At 35.3% G+C, this 23006-nt stretch overlaps 1 long non-coding RNA gene across 9 annotated transcripts in view; it reads left to right on the forward strand.

The window, feature by feature from the left end:
* Positions 1-429: 429 nt before the first annotated feature.
* LOC141390484 (uncharacterized) overlaps positions 430-23006 on the forward strand; it is a 310744-nt gene continuing 288167 nt past the window's right edge. Inside the window, exon 1 of one of the 9 annotated variants that reach the window (XR_012409368.1) lies at positions 430-856. This is a non-coding gene — a long non-coding RNA (uncharacterized lncRNA). Of the gene's footprint in view, positions 861-23006 lie in introns of all 9 variants that reach the window. The other 8 variants (XR_012409369.1, XR_012409372.1, XR_012409370.1 and 5 more) reach the window with 8 other exon arrangements.

Genomic DNA, 23006 nt, shown 5'->3' on the forward strand with positions numbered 1-23006 from the left:
TAAAAAACCAGCTTATTTATATTCGTTTGGATTTTTAATCAATATTTAAACGTATTTTTGAAAAATGCAATCTAAATAAATATGACCCGATACTAAGAAATATTGATCAATGTAAGAGTAAATAGACCTACCATCAAGCCAATTTAGTTCAGGAAATATCTCTTAAGTTCATTAAAACTTGTGTCGAATTCATAACATAAGAAACTCTTATACTAACCAAGATAACAAAAGCTCTCTCTTCCTTGTATTTTAACAAATGATTTTTTTCTTAAAATACATTGTTGTCGTACAGAATGAAATCATGAGAGAATGGAGATTTCAACTCTGCATGAGCAAAAGTCAAACACAAAATGTGTTGTTGTAGGTAAATGTTTTTGAAAAAAAGCAGAACATCTACACCTATTACATACCGAAGGATTACCGAGGTGTAATAGTCGCATGTAGGATATGACATAGTCAGGACGTCTACTACGGGTACACTACGGATGCGGGCAAACTAAACAAAAAGCTTTCACTGCAGAAGACGAAAAAAAATGAAAACAAAAAAGTGAAGAAAACACAAGATAAATGAAAGTAAAACACGCTGGCACACACATCACTACTTTTATGTGCAAAATCAGAATCAGTGAAAAAAATCAAGGCATGGTAATAACCCTGCATAAAGCACATAAACAAAAAGGATATGAAAATGTCTCTTATAAAATAAAACGATTAAAACAAACTTTATTCTGCAGAATCAGTTCAAAACGACACATACATATACTGAAGCAGTAGGAAAAATAATTGAAAACGGATTAAAACAGGTAGTCATCCAGACAGTGAGCCAACCATTCATCCTTTCTTTTAAACTGTTACTGTAAGTAAGTTCTTTTTGCCGTAGTTCTTGTCATCGTTGATGATTTTGAGGTTGATGAGAAAGATGATTGTATTTTTGATGGAAAATAGATCATCCCCCATATTTCTCTACAGGATATGAGGAGTTAAATTGTGCATTTGTGCGTGTTAAATGTGTTATGCTATTGGTAAAACGATACGTACAAATAAACGTGTGTTATGAACGTAACCAACAACAAAAAATTAAAAAAAAAACATTTTAAATATATAAACAAAATATATATATATAAACAAAATATATATAAACAAAATTCCTTATTAAAACAAAAACAGAAATAAAATAAAATTAATAAATAGAAAAAAAAACAACAGGAACAAAGGACGAAATTCTTTCTTTGTGTACCGAAGTTATGCACACACACACAGCTCTACTTTTTTAACCAAGAAAAATCATAAAAAGGATAATGTAATTTTTATTATTGTTGTGGCGGTGAGAAATTGAGAAATAAAAATAACAAGAAGCAAACAAACACCGACAATAACAACAAAAATATATAAAATATTAAACAGCAACAGCCAAAGGCATAAAGAAATATAATGATAATAAAATGTTTAAAATGTGAAATCCACAAACATGTGTTGTAAATTTAAGTTACAACAAGAACAAAGTTTTGGACACCGGACGAGTGTGAGCCAGAAATCATGCCAGACATATATTTATAGAAATTCGAACAGCAACAATTAAGACAAATTAAAAACCAAAATTGCTCTAAAAATGTTGTCTCTATTATGTGTTGAAATTTTCGTCATGTGCTTAAGAAAAATGCAAAATAGTGTCAAAGTCGAAGGACCCGCGATGGTTTTGTTTTCCTGTTTTGCTTTAGGCAAGAAAATAAGAGATAAAGAGAGAAAGAAATCACACAGAGAGTGTGAAGCAAAAATTAATTAAAATAAACAGATATACAGTGTTGCCATTTCAAAAGGGACTATCATAATCAAATTGGGAAACGTGGGGTCAAAAAAAAAGAAAATATATTAAAACAATATCGATGTAATCTATGTTTTTGCAGTGTTTTATTTAACTTGCTTAGGTGTCAGTTTAGTACAAATCTAGTAACTCATTTTTAACACAGTTGCAGTTGAGCAATCGAACTGAAACTTTGCACACTTTTCAGATTTGGATGACAATACATGAATATGAAACCAAAACCAACGTCGGTACATTTTTCCTATAGCCCCCATATAGCGGAACCACCCGATTTGGTTCAAATCTAGTAACTCATTTAAACACAGTTGCGGTTGACCAATCGAATTGAAACTTTCAACACTTTTCAGATTTGGATGATAATATAAGAATATGAAACCAAAACCAATATGGTCAATTTTTTCTAAGGCCCCCACCACCCGATTTCGGATGTTTTGAGGATTTGTTCTTCATTTTTAGTCCGAATTGGCTGTAACTTGGCATTTGGAGTTCCAAATTGTACAGAAACTCCCCCACCAAAATTTTTGGAGATGGGTCAGATTTTGGTGTAAACCCCATACAACGGTACTACTCGATTTCAGGAAATTTAAAGTTTTTATCTACATTTTTGCCCAAAATTGACAGTAATTTGGTTATGTGCTTCTCAGCGGTCAAAAAATGTATTTACTAAAAGGTTAAAAATAAAAAATAATTAAAAGAAGGAAGCAAAGGCTATAGTCAGACGGGGCCGACCATGTGATACCCCACACCACAACCTGTAGGAATTAGCTATGTGCAACCGCCTTGCACGCCTTCCCATCCAACTGTCAACGGTGGCAAAATACTCCTTAGTAATGTTAGCGATATTTCCTGGGTATTTCAGCCATGATAAACGTCTCTACAAGTGGCAACTTAGGACACGCCGTTCGGACTGGGATGTTTGTGGAAAAATATATAAATTATACATTTCTAAATCTATACATTTCTTAAAATTGTCTTTGAATATCAGGTTCCTTTTTTGGATACACCTAAAACATGCACACAAATTTATAAATCCCAAAATTATTCATATTCAATTACACAGCAAAGAAGATAGTATAAGTCAGCTGCGCTAACGGTGATATATCCTCATCATCTGCCGTATAAAAATATATTTTGTAACACGAGTTTGCTTCAAAATACGTGGAATCTATATGTATCGTAATGTGGGGCTATACCAAATCAATTTTAGTAAGCTAACTTCTGAGTCTTGGAAAAGTTTGAGAATTATTTTTTCAGAGTTGTAATTTTATTTGGAGCCGGAACTTCTGGAATATTATCTCAGGAAGTATGACTTACCCCGGAAAAGGGACCAGAATAGGGACAGTAAAAAGAATCTTCTTCAAAAAAAAAAAAAAAAAAAAAAAAAAAACAAATAGATCCGATACGGGTCCTTAAACTGCACTTTTCCCAGATTTTGTGTGGGAGGTACTCGAAGGACGGACCGATATAGTCCATATTCCAACCTGACACATGACTGAATGAAATAATACGATGTGTAAAGTTTCGATCAATGAGAAAATCCCCTTGAGAGTTATCTTGCGGATTTGCGGCGCAAGTACAATCTGCTGAAAAAAATTCAAAACGATTCGAGAGGACTCCTAAATTTCCCGTTTCCGAATTATGTGTGGGAGGTACCCAAAGGTGTGGACCGATATAGTCTTATCCGATTTGTATCTGGAAGGAATAATAATATATGGAAAGTTTGGAGCAAATCGATTGCTCACATCGCCGGTTATAGTTCACACAATTTTTCGAAAACAATTTTGAACTTTTTTGGGGGAGGTGTGGACCGACATAGCCTACATTCGAACTTAAACAAAGTTTGGTCAAAATATTACGATGTATAAAATTTGGTTCTAATCGGTAGATCCGTTCGAGAGTTATCGTGCGCACCAGCAAGGTAGACATTAAGAGAGACGGATGAACGGACAGGGCTAAATGGACTCCAAATTTTCTGAAACGAATTTCGTCCAAACATACATGGGGTCTAAAACCAATATTTCGATGACACACATCCTTGTTCGTATTTTGTTTGTATCCCCTTTACCCTAAATCCTGAGGTATAAAATATGTGGCGAGGCGACCCCATGCTGCAATATTTGTATAAAAATCCAATTTGACAACTGAACTGAAAAATTCTCTGTCATGATAGAGACAATTTGTAGCATGGGAGGAAATTGTGGTTCTCTACACAAAACACATTATATATCAGGCAGTAGGTGCGTTATCTAGCAGACACATTATTGTAATTTGCATCAGGGGAAGATCATTAGTCATTTTTCCATATGTAGGCTACTTTGCCAGTATATGTCCTCCACGAATGAAAATATGGACCAAAACTAAAATTTGTATATCTTTTATACAAAAGTAATGGTCTATGTCAACCGCGAAATAATATCAGATCATCATGCAAACTATAGGATTTTTGTTCAACCTAAACTCTTACCTCGTGCAAACTTTCGTGACTATTGAACTATAATTGCGACCTCTATCGGGTTCATGATTACACTACGAACAAAAAACTGGATATATTAGGCGGTAACTCTGTTATTTGATCACGTACATCAACATAATTGACATCAATTGAAAGGTCGTCTTCCAAATATAACTCCCGAGTGGGGAATGTGTCTCTCAGAAACAAAGATATAAGCTGTTTATTAAAAATTTTCACACAAAAGTTGTGGTCCATTTAACCCTCTAAATATTGTTTGATCGCCATCTCAAATTGCAAGCTTTTCCTTTGTCATATATTTTTACCTTATTTAAAATTTCGAGGCGATCCGACTATTATTGCGACCTACAGAGCCGCTATAAAATTGGATAAAAATTATGTTTTTGGTCCATTTCACCAGCTAAATATTTCACGATCATCTCCAACAAAAATAGGGATCTATTCTGGTCTGAGCCCGACCTCCATGCAACATTTCGTGACGATCGGTCCATAATTGAGGCCTGGAGTTTGATTACAATTTATAATGGACAGACGGACGGAGGGACGGACGGACACACATCTCAAAATCGCTTTATCTCGTCGAGATATGAAGATTGGTATACCACATTGGGGGTCTCCGACGAATATTTCGCGGTGTTACATGAATTTTTACCAAAACAAACTTATAATATCCTTTCCACATAGTGGTGTAGGGTATAATAATATTTACAAATTTTAAAAAATTTAGAAAAAATAGTAATCATTCGAATCCCACTACCAAATAGGATTTTTTGTAATTAATTGTAATGTAATACAAAGAAATTTCAAGAAAATCGAAGAGTACAATCATTGATACAAATTGATTTTAAATTTTAAAACGCGAAAATTGCATCCAAACCCACTGTGCGAAATTTTTTTCTAATTTTTATTAGATAGCTGATAAAATAACCAATATTAAACGTGTTTGGACCAATATTAAACGTGTTATGAATATTTCTTTGCACATAGTTTTTACAGAATTTGACTTTTCAATCCCTGAAACCGTTAATCAAAAAAATTCTGAAAATATAGTTTGCTGATGAGCAGCATCACCACAGCAAACAATAAAGGAAATCAAAAACCTCATCTTGAAAAAGTGTCTGATTTCACTCAGAAATCCCCGTATGTTTGTTTTACCTTTTTGGCAGTCTTGGGACAAAGGATTAAACAACTAATTTCATTTCAGTATTGATTAGCCAAAAAGGCCTAAAAACATTTTTACCGCCAATAATTAAAATCACTAATGACCTCAATAATTGACACATATCTGAATGAAAGATGATCAATATCGCTAAAAAAAACTTTGGACCAATGGACAAGTCCATGTTCCCTAAATAATGACTAGAAAATTCTGAAAATCCTACTATGAACAAGCAAAATGGCTGGTAGGCACGACCATCGAAAAGAGTGACCGACATTGACATAACCTTTCAACATCATCATATTTCTCACAAACTGTATTGGACTGTATACTCCCAGCAGGCTTTGTTGCATATTATATTAGTATCATGACATTCTGGGATTGACAGTAACGACATAGCAAACTCTTTGACAAAATATGCCAGAGAAGAAAGTACGGTAAATTTAGAGCTAAATGCAGCGCTCTAGTTAAAGTTTTGGAAAAATAACTAAAGTATCTGCCGGCGTTGTCCACAGCCTATGTGAATTAAAACGTTCATCTATGACAGCAGGCTATTGTATTGCCGTACTAGAATAATTTCCAACCTCTCATGCAGCTAGTTCACTAATGAAGTTCTCAGTTCGGCGTTCTGACAGGTTTGACTATTACTACATCGCGTTGCACTTATGTTCGCGGAATACACTGGATCCACATAGCTTACCACAGACCGGCCTATGGTGGTCAACAAGGTTTCTATGTCTCCACCCAAACCGGTTACGGCTAGGGACTTGAGAACCTTGTTTCTACAACTCGCAGAGAGCTGTGGCATGCGCGAACATCGTAAAACTGCTGCCATATATTACTTCTAGGATCTTGAGGATGTTTTTGGTCAGAATTCTGCTACCATCGGATATGTGTAAATTCTTCCAGCGTAAAGTGTGCGAAGATTGAGCAAATGGAGTTTAGCCTTTCACAAATTACATTAGGGAAGGAAGCCGTCGCCATATGTATGCGCATGCGTAACGATCTCAATACCCAAGTTGGATGGTGTAAAATACACGAAACGAGGCTAAACAGTTCACGCCACTTTGAGAAACTCTCGATTTCACTCCACGGGACTTCGAATTCTTGTTCCAGAATTCTACGCACGACTGGCGTCCATACATGTAACTGATTATCCAAATTTTCTAACTTGTCCGAAGGGTAATTTTTATGTGTTCTTAAATAGTGTGGAGTGCTTGACACTGTCAAATACTTTTGATGAGTCGAGTGCCACCAACTTGTTCTGGTTTTGTCCTCGACTAATATGGGTGAAGAGGGCCTGAAGCGCTGTTGTAGTGTTGTGCTGCTTCCAGAACCCATGCTAGGCAATTGAAGAACTGCATACATATGATACTGTGGAGGAGTATAGCCTCAATAGTCTGTGCGAAATCGCTCTATTCGATTCACCTTTGCTAGCATCCTTTCAGTAGTACGAAGTACTCTTCTTCAACAAATTGTTGACTAAAATAAATTACTTACCTCTTTGGATCAGTCAGTGTAACGTCGCTAATCATGATTGATGCAAGTCTTCAGATAATCTAGCCACTTGTTTTGCTTGTGCTGAGCGACCAACATGTTAACTTCCAGCGTCAGCTCTCTAAATCAGGGGTGACTAGGATTGACCCTCTCTGCTGGGACATTTGTTCTCAACTCGAGTATTCCCCAAACATAATTTTTGCTACCCAAACATTAGAAGGTTTTTGGAGTTATCTGAAGCGATGATTGGTGAACTTAATGAAATTAGACCAGTTAGCTTTCCATGATTGATGAAAGTACGACGTTCAGATGTCTCGAAGTCGAGCGGTCTTTTGAACTTTTTTAAGGGAGGAACCACAAGCGGTTGTATATTTTGTTAGATGCTTTATATTTGTGCTTTACTGTTCTTCTCATGTTTTGTGGGGACTATATGAAATGTTGGTAACGATTTTTACTAAAAGACTAAGTCATAAATTTAATTTCCACATTACATTACACTAGAAAACAAGTAAAAAAGCATTAAGTTCGGCCGGGCCGAACTTTTCATACCCTCCACCATAAAATATTCATTCCTGTACCCAACATTAAGTACGTTAAACTGTCAGATAATGTACATAAAATGCTTCATTCGGGAGGCCCTTTTTTATGGTGCCTATATCTAACTGTTGACAATTTTTGGTGGGCTAGAAATTGGGAGGTACTGTTATATAGGGGTTATAATAAAACATGGGCCTATGTTGACAGTTTTTGATGGGAGCCTTTAATGTCAAATAACTCCTAATTCGGTTAAAAAATTTAGCTAGAATCCTCAAAATATCGAAAATCGGTACATAACGTGGGAACTTCAAATATCATTAACAGCTAGTTCGGAAATATGAACTTAAATGAACAATTTTTGTTGACTTTTAAATTTCAAATTACAGAAAGTTCGTCCAAAAAATAAAGCTAAGGTACGGAAAATCGGGGGGTTTGTTTTGGGGCTATACAAAAACATGGACCAACGTTCCGTTAAACATTTTAAGTAAAATCCTCAAAGTACCGAAAATCGGGAAGTATCGTTATATTGGGGCTATGTTGAAAATTGTTGATGCAGATGTGTGGTGACCACTACAACCTTCAAATGTCAAATTTCAGTTAGTTCTGTTAAAAATTGTAGCTAAAATTGCCAAATAACTGAAAATTAGGAGGTACCGTTACATGGGAGCTATATCCGAACATGGACCTATGTTGACAATTTTTGATAGAGAGGTGTTGTGACCACTAAGAACTTCAAATGTCAAATTACTGCTAGTTCGGTTTAATATTGTAGCTAAAATCATCAAATTACTGAAAATCGGGAGGTACCGTTATATGGGGCCTTTCTTGACAATTTTTGGTGGAGAGGTGTGGTGACAATTAAGAATTTCAAATGTCAAATGTTCAAATTACAGATAATTCGGTTAAAACTTGTTGGTAAAATTCTCAAAATACCTGAAATCGGGCGGTAAGGTTATATGGGGGCTATTCCAAAACATGGACCTATGTCCACTAGTTATTTAAGTTTATTGACATTTAAGAGCCCTAAATGTCAAACTATAGCTATATCGGTCTGAAAATGTAGCTAAAAACGTCAAAATACCGTAAATCGGGGGTACCGTTATATGGGGGCTATACCAAAACGTGGACCTATATCCACAACTTTTGTTATATAAGTTTATTGATACTTAAGAACCATAAATGTCAAATTATAGCTAAATCGGTCTGAAAATGTAGCTAAAACAGTCAAAATACCGTAAATCGGGGGGTACCGTTATATGGGGGCTAAACCAAAACGTGGACCTATGTCCACAACTTTCGTTATATAAGTTTATTGACATTTAGGAACCCTAAATGTCAAATTATAGCTACATCGGTCTGAAAATGTACCTAAAAACATCACAATACCGTAAATCGGGGGGTACCGTTATATGGGGGCTATACCAAAACGTGGACCTATGTCCACAACTTTTGTTATTTATGTTTATTGATACCTAAGAACCCTAAATGTCAAATTATAGCTAAATCGGTCTAAAAATGTAGATAAAAACGTCAAAATACCGCAAATCGGGGGGTACCGTTATATAGGGGCTATACCAAAACGTGGACCTATGTCCACAACTTTTGTTATTTATGTTTATTGATACCTAAGAACCCTAAATGTCAAATTATAGCTAAATCGGTCTAAAAATTTAGATAAAAACGTCAAAATACCGCAAATCGGGGGGTACCGTTATATGGGAGCTATACCAAAACGTGGACCTATGTCCACAAGTTTTGTTATATATGTTTATTACCACTTAAGAACCCTAAATGTGAAATTATAGCCAAATCGGTCTGAAAATGTAGCTAAAAACGTCGAAATACCGTAAATCGGGGGGTACCGTTATATGGGGGCTATACCAAAACGTGGACCGATATAGCCCATCATCGAACTTGACCTGCCTGCAAACAAAAGACGCATTTTCCCAAAATTTCAGCGTCCTATCTCCATTTTTGTGGATGCTAGAGTGATTACCACAGACGGACGGACGGACGGACGGACGGACGTGCTCAGATCGACTTAGAATTTTACCCTGATCAAGAATATATATACTTTATAGGGTCGCAAATGAGTATTTCAATGCGTTACAAACGGAAAAACAAACTTAATATACCCTCCATACTATGGTGGAGGGTATAAAAAGATAGGAAATTAAAATAAGGAATTTTGTGATGAGATGAATTTGGCAAGAAAAATGTGCTAGCTTACAAAATGAACAACAAAAAAAGTAATTTTAATTATTATTTTTATACCCTCCACCATAGTATGGAGGGTATATTAAGTTTGTTTTTCCGTTTGTAACGCATTGAAATACTCATTTGCGACCCTATAAAGTATATATATTCTTGATCAGGGTAAAATTCTGAGTCGATCTGTGCACGTCCGTCCGTCCGTCCGTCCGTCCGTCCGTCCGTCCGTCCGTCCGTCTGTGGTAATCACTCTAGCATCCACAAAAATGGAGATAGGACGCTGAAATTTTGGGAAAATGCGTCTTTTGTTTGCAGGCAGGCCAAGTTCGATGATGGGCTATATCGGTCCACGTTTTGGTATAGCCCCCATATAACGGTACCCTCCGATTTACGGTATTTTGACGTTTTTAGCTAAATTTTCAGACCGATTTGGCTATAATTTGACATTTAGGGTTCTTAAGTGTCAATAAACTTATACAACAAAACTTGTGGACATAGGTCCACGTTTTGGTATAGCCCCCATATAACGGTACCCCCGATTTACGGTATTTTGACGTTTTTAGCTACATTTTCAGGCCGATGTAGCTATAATTTGACATTTAGGGTTCTTAAGTGTCAATAAACTTATATAACAAAAGTTGTGGACATAGGTCCACGTTGTGGTATATCCCCCCTATAACGGTACCCCCGATTTACGGTATTTTGACGTTTTTAGCTACATTTTCAGACCGATTTAGCTATAATTTGACATTTAGGGTTCTTAAGTGTCAATAAACTTATATAACAAAAGTTGTGGACATAGGTCCACGTTCTGGTATAGCCCCCATATAACGGTACCCCCCGATTTACGGTATTTTGAAGCTTTTAGCTACATTTTCAGACCGATGTAGCTATAATTTGACATTTAGGGTTCTTACGTGTCAGTAAACTTATATAACAAAAGTTGTGGACATAGGTCCACGTTTTGGTATAGCCCCCATATAACGGTACCCCCCGATTTACGGTATTTTGCCGTTTTTAGCTACATTTTCAGACCGATTTAGCTATAATTTGACATTTAGGGTTCTTAAGTGTCAATAAACTTATACAACAAAAGTTGTGGACATAGGTCCACGTTTTGGTATAGCCCCCATATAACGGTACCCCCCGAATTACGGTATTTTGACGTTTTTAGCTACATTTTCAGACCGATTTAGCTCTCACTTGACATTTAGGGCTCTTAAGCGTCACTAAACTTATATAACAAAAGTTGTGGACATAGGTCCACGTTTTGGTGTAGCCCCCATATAACGGTACCCCCCGATTTACGGTATTTTGACGTTTTTAGCTACATTTTCAGACCGATTTATCTATAATGTGACATTTAGGGTTATTAAGTGTCAATTAACTTATATAACAAAACTTGTGGACATAGGTCCATGTTTTGGAATAGCCCCCATATAACGTTACCGCCCGATTTGAGGTATTTTGACGTTTTTAGCTACATTTTCAGACCGATATAGCTATAATTTGACATTTAGGGTTCTTAAGTGTAAATAAACTTATATAACAAAAGTTGTGGACATAGGTCCACGGTTTGGTATAGCCCCCATATAACGGTACCCCCGATTTATGCCATTTTGACGTTTTTAGTTCCATTTGCAGACCGATTTAGCTATAAATTGACATTTAGGGTTCTTAAATGTCAATAAACTTTTATAACTAGTGGACATAGGTCCATGTTTTGGAATAACGTTACCGCCCGATTTCAGGTATTTTGAGGTTCAAATTCACATTTCTAGACCGAATTAGCTATAATTTGATATTTAGGGTTCTTAGTGACCAAAAAACTTATATTCGAAATAATTATGAACGTAGGTCCATGTTTTGGTGAGAATTTTACCTACAAGTTTTAACCGAATTATCTGTAATTTGAACATTTGACATTTGAAATTCTTAGTGGTCACCACACCTCTCCACCAAAAATTGTCAAGAAAGGTCGATGTATTGATAAAGCTCCCATATAAAAGTACCTCCCGATTTTCAGTAATTTGATGATTTTAACTACAATATTAAACCGAACTAGCAGTAATTTGACATTTGAAGTTCTTAGTGGTCACAACACCTCTCCATAAAAAATTGTCAACATAGGTCCATGTTCGGATATAGCTCCCAGTAATTGGCAATTTTAGCTAAAATTTTTAACCGAACTAACTGTAATTTGACATTTTAAGGTTGTAGTGGTCACCACACATCTGCATCAACAATTTTCAACATAGCCCCAATATAACGATATTTCCCGATTTTCGGTACTTTGAGGATTTCACTTAAAATGTTTAACCGAACGTAGGGCCATGTTTTGGTATAGCCCCAAAACAAACCTCCCGATTTTCCGTGCCTTAGCTTTATTTTTGGACGAACTTTCTGTAATTTGAAATTTGAGGATTCTAGCTACAATTTTTAACCGAATTAGGAGTTATTTGACATTAAAGGCTCCCATCAAAAACTGTCAACATGGGTCCATGTTTTATTATAACCCCTATGTAACGGTACCTCCCAATTTCTAGCCCACCAAAAATTGTCCACATACATAGTTAGATATAGGCACCATAAAAAAGGGCCTACCGAATGATACATTTTATGTACATTATCTGACATTTAACGTACCCACTTATAGGGACAGGAATTAAAACTAATTATTCCATTTTAGTTCAGAATATTTTATGGTGGAGGGTATGAAAAGTTCGGCCCGGCCGAACTTAACGCTTTTTTACTTGTTTAATTTAGCTGGTGCTGTTTTACATGTATTTGTTAGGTGGCATGTCTTACTGCTAGTCAGCCACCCAGTCATATAATCCAACAAGCATTTACTCTTCCATTACCACCGCCCATGTCTTTTCGCCTTTCACCGAGAATAGAATGCAGAATTAAATACAGAAAAAAAAACGCGACAACATACACAAGTATACTGCAACACAGTTATAGACAAACACAGGTACAAACATATTCGCTATCTATATTCACTTTCATATTTAATTTTTCTTCTTCCTCCTCTTCTTCTATTACTTAACTTTCCGCCAATTTTTTTTATTTACTTTTTTTCTAATTACATGTTCACGGTTATTTCCAACTAAAAAAAGTTTGAAAAGAAATGTAATGAAAAGAAAGAATGAAATAGTAAATAAATAAAACAATTAAGTGACAACCTTTCAATATCATAAGCAGACATCTTTAAGAGCTGTTAGAAAGCTACACAGAGACATTTGATTGTTTGAATGGTTGTTGTTGTCGTTTTGTGGATGAAAGCTAAAATGTCATCCATTATCGAAACATTACATCAATTGCTTCATTTATTACAAAAATTAATACAGATGGTGTCAGGGATTGCGGTTTATTTTCGTAAACGAAATTTTATTGTCAATAAATGTAATAGGAGGTTCATGTAGAAAAAAATTAAATTTTAGATAATAAGATGATATAATTTAGGGGGATGAATTGTCGTTACAACATATGTGGGAATTAGGGTCAACGAATATGCGGAGATGGGAGAGAAAATTAATTGGGAAAATTAAACAATTTAGAAATTTGAAAAAAATGCTTGATGGAAGAGGACCTTCCATCGGTCTTCTATGGAAAAATAGTATACTTTCTTGTTCTTTGGGAAAAGGCCTTATAAAGGTCTTCTATGGAAAACAGACCTTCAAAATTCTTATATGGAAACATGAGAAGGATACAACAATTGGTATTTTGTTGGTTTTCTCTATGACGAAGACCTTCTGAATGTCTAACAAAAAGAACTTCTAAAAGTTTTTTCTGGAAATGATAGTTTCTGAAGGTCTTCTATAGGAGACCGTCTCAACGCCTGATATGTTAAGAAAACCTTCTAAAGATTTGATTTGGGAAGAATACCTTCACAAAGTCTTCTATGGGGCGAATGTGGTGGGTTATGACTTTTTGACATTTTTTCTCAAAAATGATTTCCTGTAGTGAGAATGAATTAAATTTAGCATACTTGTGCCTAAAATAACATTTTATAAAACAAGTAAGCAAAGGCTATAGTCGAACGGGGCGGACCATGTGATACCCTACACCACAACCTGTAGGAATTAGCTATGTGCAACCGCCTTGCACGCTGAATGTCCGGGTTCGATTCCCATCAGATTGTCAACGGTGGCAAAATAACCCTTAGTAATGTTGGGGATATTTCCTGAGTATTTCAGCCATGAAAAACGTCTCTACAAGTGGCAACTTAGGACACGTCGTTCGGACTCGGCGATGAAAACTAAGTCACATATCAATAACTTAATATGAATCCATTGATATAAGATACGCCTCCCTTGTCTTTACTGGGATGTTTGTGGAAAAATATATAAATTATATACTGTATATATAAATTATAATTGAAGATCTATCGTCCAATATAGTTCATTGTAGGCATATTTTGTGATATCTTAAATATATTTTATACCTGTAGAAATAAATAACAATGAATAGAATTTAAAAAATTGTGCATGCAAACAAATTTTTAAATCCCAAAATTATTCATATTCAATTACACAGCAAAGGAGATAGTATAAGTCAGCTGCGCTAACGGTGATATACCCTAGTCTCTGCCGTATAAAATATTTTCATTTTGTAACACGAGTTTGCTTCAAAATATGTACGTGGAATCTGTAGGTATCGTAATATGGTATCAATTTTAGTAAGCTTACTTCTGAGTTTTGGAAAAGTTTGAGAATTATTTTATGAGATTTGTAATTTTAGTTGGAGCCGGCAAGGATTTTTGGAACTTCTGGGCTATTATCTCAGGAAGTATGACTTACCCCGGAATATATATAATAAAACAGATCCGATAAGGGTCCTCATACTGCACTTTTTCCAAATTTTGTGTGGGAGGTACTCTAAGGACGGACCGATATAGTCCATATTCCAACCTGACACATGACTGGATGAAATAATACGATGTGTAAATTTCGACCAAACAGAAAATCGCCTTGAGAGTTATCTTGCGGATTTGCGGCGCAAGTAAGATCTGCTGAAAAAAAATTCAAAACGATTCGAGAGGACTCTTAAATTTCCTTTTCCGAATTTTGTGTGGGAGGTACCCTAAGGTGTGGACAGATATAGTCTTATCCGATCTATTTTTGGAAGGAATAATAATATATGGAAAGTTTGCAGCAAATCGATTTCTCACTTCGCCAGTTATCGTTCACACAATTTTTCGAAAACAATTTTGAACTGTTTTGGAGAAGGTGTGGACCGACATAGCCAAAATCAAAATACTACGATGTACAAAATTTGGTTCTAATCGGTAGATCCTTTCGAGAGTTATCGTGCGCCCCAGCCCGCTAGACCAGGGTTTCGGAGTCGAGGTATTTTTGGCTCGACTCCGACTCCAGACGATTTTTTTTCACGACTCCGGCTCCGACTCCGACTCCGGGTCGACTCCGAGAGTTAATTCCTATTCCACTAAAAATTAATAAAATGTGCACAAATTTTTAAATTTTTCCTATATTTTGGACTGTATAGGCCAATGTATTAGATTTTCCTTGCATATTCATTAAATAGGACTTTCGTTCGAATACATTCGAACACATCAATATTGTTTCTGCCGAATCTTACATTGAAAAATAGCAAAGTTAGGAAGTTTTTTGTCGGATTTCCTTTTTCACGAGTACATTCTGGACGGAATTCTTCCGCGTAAGAAAATCTTTAAGCTTTCAAAATATGCGAAAATGAAGGGGCAATACAAATCATAAGGATTACATGCAATAAAAATTATAAGCAATTCATGATCAATTTTTAAACTGGATGTAAGCCAATATTTTAGTGTGCTTTGCCTTAATAGGAGACCCCAGTTGTAAGCTCAATAAAAGCTATTTTTCATGATTTTTTCCAAGAAAACTACGTCATTTTTTGCAGATTATTTTCTTCATGTGAAAGAAAAAAATACAACGAAGCTTTGAGGCCGTCTACGAAACCCTCTTTTTATTAAAGCATTTTGCGATGCCAACTCTAGCTCGAAAACTAATACCCCAATTGTCATATATTTTTGTGGATTTCAGTTTATATGCTGCTTACAAAATAAAATAGTTTGTTCCCATTCATCGCTCATACTAAGGCTATATTGTTCCGATCGACATAAAAATTTGACCACATATTCTATGCTATTTACACTTTCTATTTTTTTTTTTTTTTTTTTTTGAAATTTATAAGTAGGGATCACCCCTTAAACTAAAATTCAGCGCTCACATTTTGAACTTTGGTGTGGAGTGGATAATTTTATTGTAGAAAATTTGGATACACATGAACTTATCTGTTCCTGGCGGACAGATCCGGTTGTTTGAATGTCTACATCTAAAGCCCTCATTGAGTATATAATGAATCCTAGAAGAAATATTCGCCATTTGTTAGACTTCTGAGTTATGGCGGGATGAATCAGTCGTTGACCAACAACGAATTTAAAACTAATAAAGAGCAATGAAAACCTAACAATATCGATTTCTTGGATATGGGAAACCTACATATAATGTTCGGTGGAACATTTTTGTAAAAAATGTAATTTTGTTTTACTTTTTGAGTTCAAGAATTAACATGACATGGAAGGAACTGAGTTAGAACCACAGCATATTCGACAGAAATGTGCTCATTCTATTTAACTGAAATGATGAAACAATATCTCCAAACAAAGATATAAAGCCAATCATTGATCTCAATGATTGATGGGGATCAATCAAAAAATGCATTATGTCATAACATAGAAATTTCAGCTAAGGGTTCCGTGGGGCTTTCATTCCGAAAAGGAATTTTTCCACCCAAAGATCCTGACTTTCATTTTGTGTCACAGGGTATTCAGTAAGGTTTCCCATAGAGGTCAGAATATCTTTAATAGAAGACAAGGATGACTTCTCATAAAAAAACAAGATGAGAATACCAATAAACCTTTGTGGGAAAACCAGTAGGACTTCTGAGGAAAGAGGTTAGGGATGAATAAACTTCACTTCACTTCAGAGGATAGTAAATATCCTGTGAATTGTCCTTTAACTTAGTATATTGCAGACTGTAGAATATATGTTTTCTTATACCTTTCTTCTAAAATAAATAGTGATTTTTACAAAAATGTTCTTGTTCCAATTTTAATGTTATATTTCTATAGCGTGGAAAAAATTTTGCCCAGACTCCGACTCCAGCAAAATTGCTCGACTGCGACTCGTAGACTCCGACTCCGAAACCCTGCGCTAGACATTAAGAGAGACAGATGAACGGACAGGGCTAAATAGACTCTAAATTGCCTGAACGAAATTTCGTCCAAACATACTTGGGGTCTAAAACCAATATTTCGATGAGACACATCTTTGGTGGTATTTTACTTGTATCCCCTTTACCCTAAATTCTGAGGTATAAAATAGGTGGCGACAACATATTGCAATATTTGTATAAAAAATCCAATTTGACAACTGAACTGAAAATTTCTCTGTCATGATAGAGACAATTGTAGCATGGGAGGAAATTGTGGTTCTCTACACAAAACCGATTATATATTAGGCAGTAGGCCCGTTATGTAGCAGACACATTATTACAATTTGTCAGTAGTTATTATTCCATATGTAGGCCCTCCATGAATTAAAATATGGACCAAAAATAAAATTTGTATATTTTTCATACAAAAGTAATGGTCTATGTCACCAGCTAAATAATATCAGATCATCATGCAAAATTATAGGCATTTTCTTCTACCTAAACTCTTACCTCGTGCAAAATGTCGTGAATATTGAGCTATAATTGCGACCTCTAGGGTGTTAATTACTACACTACAAACAAAAAACTGGATATATGTATATCGCTGTAGCTCTGTTATCTGATAACGTACATCAACGTAATCGACATCAGTGCAAAGGTCAATAGATCGTCTTCCAAATATAACTGACGAGGGAAGAATGTGTCTTTCAGGAAGAAAGATATAAGCTGTATATTAAAAATTTTCACAATTTTTACACAAAAGTTCTGGTCCATTTAACCCTCTAAATATTATCTGATCGCCATCCCAAATTTCATATATATCTTTGTCATATACTCTTACCTTATTTAAAATTTCAAGGCGTTGGGGTATTATTGCGACCTACAGAGCCGCTACAAAATTGGAAAACTCATCAAAATATCGTACAGGGGGATACGAGGTTGTAAAAAAGTCATAACCCTACTGAACATATCATCCCACTACCGTTATTGATTGTTAAACAAGTTCCGTAGTTGACACCCAGGAGAGGTCACTACATATGTAAATGCCTTTCTTTCTTGTTTTAAATTAATATATTTTAAAACAATTTCCCTATTCCCCCTTTTCCACATTTCATTCGAGCAATTCAAGGAAATTAAAAATTTTCCAAGATAAAGGGAAAAGTGTAATAAAATTTTTTTATTATTTTTATACCCTATACCACAATGTGGAAAAGGGTATAATAAGTTTGTTTTCCCAAAAATTCATGTAACGCCGCGAAATATTCGTCGTAGACCCCTCATGTGGTATACCAAACTTCATATCTCGACGAGATAAAGCGATTTAGCTATGTCCGTCCGTCCGTCCGTCCGTCTGTCCGTCCATTAAAAATTGTAATCAAGCTACAGGCCGCAATTATGGACCGATTGTCACGAAATTTAGTATGAAGGTCGGGGTTGTACCAGAATAGAACTGATTAGTTTTTGGCGATGATCGTGAAATGTTAAAGGGATGAAATGGACCAAAAACAAAATTTTTGGTCGATTTTGTAGCCGCTCTGTAGGTCGCAATAATAGTTCGATCGGCACGAAATTTTAAACAAAGGTTAAGTTTATGATGGAGAAGGCGTGTGCAAACCAACATGAATATCAGATAATATTTAGCGGGTTAAATGGACCAAAACTTTTGTGTGAAAATTGGTAAAATTTGTAATGTACAGGTTATATCTTTATCCATGGAGGAAAGATATTGCAAATCTATAGTGGTATAGGGTATCACATGGTCGGCCTGTCCGACTATAGCCTGCTCTTACTTGTTTTTTTTTAATTTTTCCTTTCTTTAGCTACTCGAGCTATGGCAGATTTTATTTAAATGTTTAAAAGAATAATTAAATACAATTCAAACGTTTCACATCGAATAACTCATGACTTTTCCAGTGGAACGTTTGGTTAAACACACATACCGCAAACGCAAACAACCATACATATCACCCATCCTTTTCTCCTTGGGGATATTTTTTGTTTTTTAAATTAAATTTATTCCAAACAACGAAATCTAGACTTTTAATGTTTCACATTTGAATATCAATACGTTTAAAGAAAAAAGTTTTACTTTTAATCCCTATGCCCCATATCCTCTGCACTTATAAATCTTCTGACTTGCAGGCAAAGGAGGAAACCCACAACATGAAGGACGTAATTTTATTACGTGTCTTTGTATTTGTGTGTCTCTGACAATTTTTCGTTACCGCCAAGTCACGTTCAAAATAATGCTAAACAAAGCTCGACAGATTGTTTGGTTATTCATTTGGCAGAGTAATTTTTATGTCTGAATTTTGTATGTATGAAGAAGAGAAAAAAAAAACACACAAACAAAATATAACAACAAAGAAGAAAACGACTGATAGGAATTCTGATAATGAATATGGTAGGTCATGGGAATTTAATGTGTTTTCGGTTTGGGTTTGCCACCATTTTATATAGATTATATGTTTGTATATAAGTAGGGTGGAATGATCAGATTTTATTTTACTTTAATAAAGAGAAAAGCTATGCAATACAAAATTTACTAATGAGATTTTAAAAGTAGTATGATTAGGCGATAGGTTAGTAACAACCTTTGTTACTAAAAATCGAAAAAAAAAATCTCTAACGATGACAACAATCGCACCCGTTTTAAAGATAATTATCTGGAAATCTGTACCTTGAATAAAAGGTAGACTTACTAAAGAAGGCATAAGAAGGTTTGCTATTTAAAAAAGAGCTAAAAGAGGTAATGAAGAAGACCTTTAGAAGATCTTACTTCCTTAAGAGACCTGTTGAAGATTTCTTACCTAAGAATCATATTTTTTAGATCATCTTTCCAAAAAGAAGTTGGAAGTTCTTCTTCCTATTAAAGATTTTAGAAGAATTTCTTCGCTTCTAAGGTAGTAAAGCAGCGATAATATAACCTCTCACTAAGGCTGTCAGAAAAAAGTCGGAATTGATTGGGTTATTATTATTTAAGCAGTTAAATACTGACCGAGTTATAAAAGCTTTTTCTTATAATTTTGTTCTCGTATATAAACCTCAAGGGGCCTTCTCTAGTCTATAGAAGCTTTCCGTTGTCTGTTCTATATAGACGGTCTCACAACGTTTACTATATTCTGCTGCAGTTATCTTTTGTCTGTTTAGGTCTTATGACATCAAGAGGATTTGATCAAAAAAAAAAAACCTCAGGAGATTTTTTGGTATATAGACTTCAAATGGTCTATTGTGTATAAAATACCTCAAGAGGCTCTTGGCTTACAGGAAAGCTAAATATGCGTTCTGTCTACTGAAGAACTCAAGACAACTTTCGTTCATAGAATAATTCTATGTCTATATCAGACCTCATGGGGTTCTGTCTATAGAAGACCCCAAAAGATTTTCTGTCTTGAGAAGATTGCCTATAGAAGATTGCGTCTAGATTATGTATAAAAGACCTCAAGAAGTCTTCTGTCTATAGAAGACCTCAATAGGTCTTCAGTTTATAGAAGACTTCAAGGGGTGTTCTGTCTATAGAAGGCCTCAAGAAGTCCTCTGTCTATAGAATATTGTGTCTATAGAAGGCTGCAAGAGGTCCTCTGTTTGTAGCAGATTGTGTCTATGGAAGGCTTCAAGAGGCCCTCTGTGTACAGCAGATTGTATCTATAGAAGGACTCAGGAGGTCTTGTATTTATAGAAGACTTAAAGGGGTGCTCTCTTAATAGAAGACTTTAAGGAATGTTCTCTCCTCAAGTCCTGAAGATTTCCTCTGCCTATAGCAGATTGTGTCTATGGAAGGAGGTCTTGTGCTTATTGAAGATTTCAAGGGGTGCTCTGTTGTCTATAGAAGGTCTGTGTCTATAGAAGAACTCACGAAGTATACGGTTTATAGAAGACTTCAAGGTTGTCATGTTTATAGAGGAATCCAAGGAGTGTTCTGTCTATAGAATGCCTCTAGAGGTCCTCCATCCATAGAAGAATCTATAAATATATAAGAGCAGTGAGGTGAGTGACTCATAGACTCATTGAAACGGCTGAAGCTAGAAGCTTCACATTTTGAGTGTGGGTTGTTGGAGGTGTGTAGGGGTGAGATAAGGCTGGGTTTTTGGAAATTCGGACTAGAAGGGTACTAAAAGTTTTAGAAGGTACTAAATGCGGTACCCTGTGTATAAGGCAAACGGGTAGAGCTAGAATTCTGAAATTTGGAATTGGGGCCACCGATGGAGAGTTAGAAATATGTACCAAAGGGGTATTGGAGATTTAACCTAAAAGTGTACGAAAAGTACTAAATGGTACAATTTGTACTTGGGTGAATGGATAGACCTGGAAACCTGAAATTTAGAATAAAGGTTGCTGTTGAATTGTAGGGTTGAGATATTGAGACAAAAGTTTAAATTGTACTAAATTTAATACAACTTGGATTTGGGTGAACGGAGGGAGCTGGAATCCTGAAATTTGGAATTAATATTACTGTTGGAGTGTAGGAATGAAGTATAGACGTATTCGAGTGTGTGATTGAGGTAGTTTTGGAAACTCGTACTCGCAAAGTACTAAATTTGGAACAATTTGGTTTTGGCTGAAGGGAAAGAGCTGAAATCCTAAAATTTTGACCTAAATGTAGGGCCGAGATATGGAGGTAGTTTCGAAATCGTAACTTTGTGTACTGAATGCTACAATTTTTTTTAGATTTTTGGAGGAGATGTGTGTGCGTGAACGTATATCGCTGGAAGCAGGACATTTGGAACTAAAATTCCCCTTGAAGTGTAGGATAGAAGTACGGATGTAGTTTTGGAAATTTGGATTTATGTGTACATATAAGTACCACATGGTTTCAAATTTGGTACAATAGAGAGCTGGAATCCTGAAAAAGTAATAAAGGGGTTAAGCTGGAATTTTTAAATTCGGTATTGGGTTTGGAAATTCGAACTTATATGTACTAAATGGGACCAAATTTGGTAAAATTTGGATTTGGAAACACGAATAGAGTTGGAATCCTGAAATTTGTACTAAAGGATACAGAATATGGTATAATTTGTTATTGTGTAAAAGGGATGAGCTAGAATTTTGAAATAATAGTACGAAGTTTTGGAAATTCGTACTTATGTAAATGAAATGTACTAAAAAGTGGCATAATTTTTTACGGAGGAACATATAGAGCAGCAAGTGAGTGTCGCGCTTGGTATATAGGTTTCATATAAGGAGTTTTTTGGGAGCTTATACCTACATATGTGTACGAAAAGTATTAAATTTGGTATTGCGTGTGGGTAAAAGATCTAAAGTGAAATAAGCAATAAGTGTACTAGAAGTTTTAAATAGTACTAAACATTGAAGCACTGATATTGAATGAATTGGTAATTTCAGCGCTTTTAAATTTGTTATGAGGATCACTGATGGGATTAGATTAGAAGTGTATGACATGTTTCTACACGTAAAATTTTAGATAAGGTCCTGGATTAGAAAAATTTGTATTGAGTATTGTACCATTTATTTATGTGAACGCGAAGGCGTTTTCGGTGTAACATACTGAAATCATGTATTCAAACTTAGATAATCCTTTTAACAAAATGGTTTTTTTCTGATGGTATTGAAAATTTTTTACAATTGAATTAATTGAAATACCTTAAATATATTGAACGCTGTTGATGTTTTGGCGTGAGATACGGCTTATTTCTATGGCCTTTTTTTGGAAATGAAATATCAATTAACATCAACATTTTCAAACTTCACCATTTCCACATCAAATTCCCTTTTCGCATACGTAGTAGCGGGCATTTTGCTAGTGTGTATATAAAAGATCTCAATAGATTTTCTGTCTGTAGAAGATTGTGTCTATAAAAGATGTCAGGAGGTCTTGTGCCTATAGAAGTCTTCAAAAGGTATTATTTTCATAGAAGATTTCAAGATAGAAGACTTAATGGGATATTCTGCCTATAAAATGCCTCAGGAGGTCTTCTGTCTACTGAAGAACTCTAAAGATCTCGGTCTTTTGAAGAACTCAAGACTTCCAGAGCTCTTCTGTCCATTGAAGACCTCAAAAGGTGTTCTGTCTGTGAAAGACTTCAAGAGGTTTTCTGTCTATAGAAGACCTTAAGAGTTGTTCCTTATATACA

This window comes from Musca autumnalis, unplaced genomic scaffold (assembly GCF_047663935.1).
Source record: "Musca autumnalis isolate F117 unplaced genomic scaffold, ASM4766393v1 scaffold_1, whole genome shotgun sequence".
NCBI lineage: Eukaryota > Metazoa > Arthropoda > Insecta > Diptera > Muscidae > Musca > Musca autumnalis.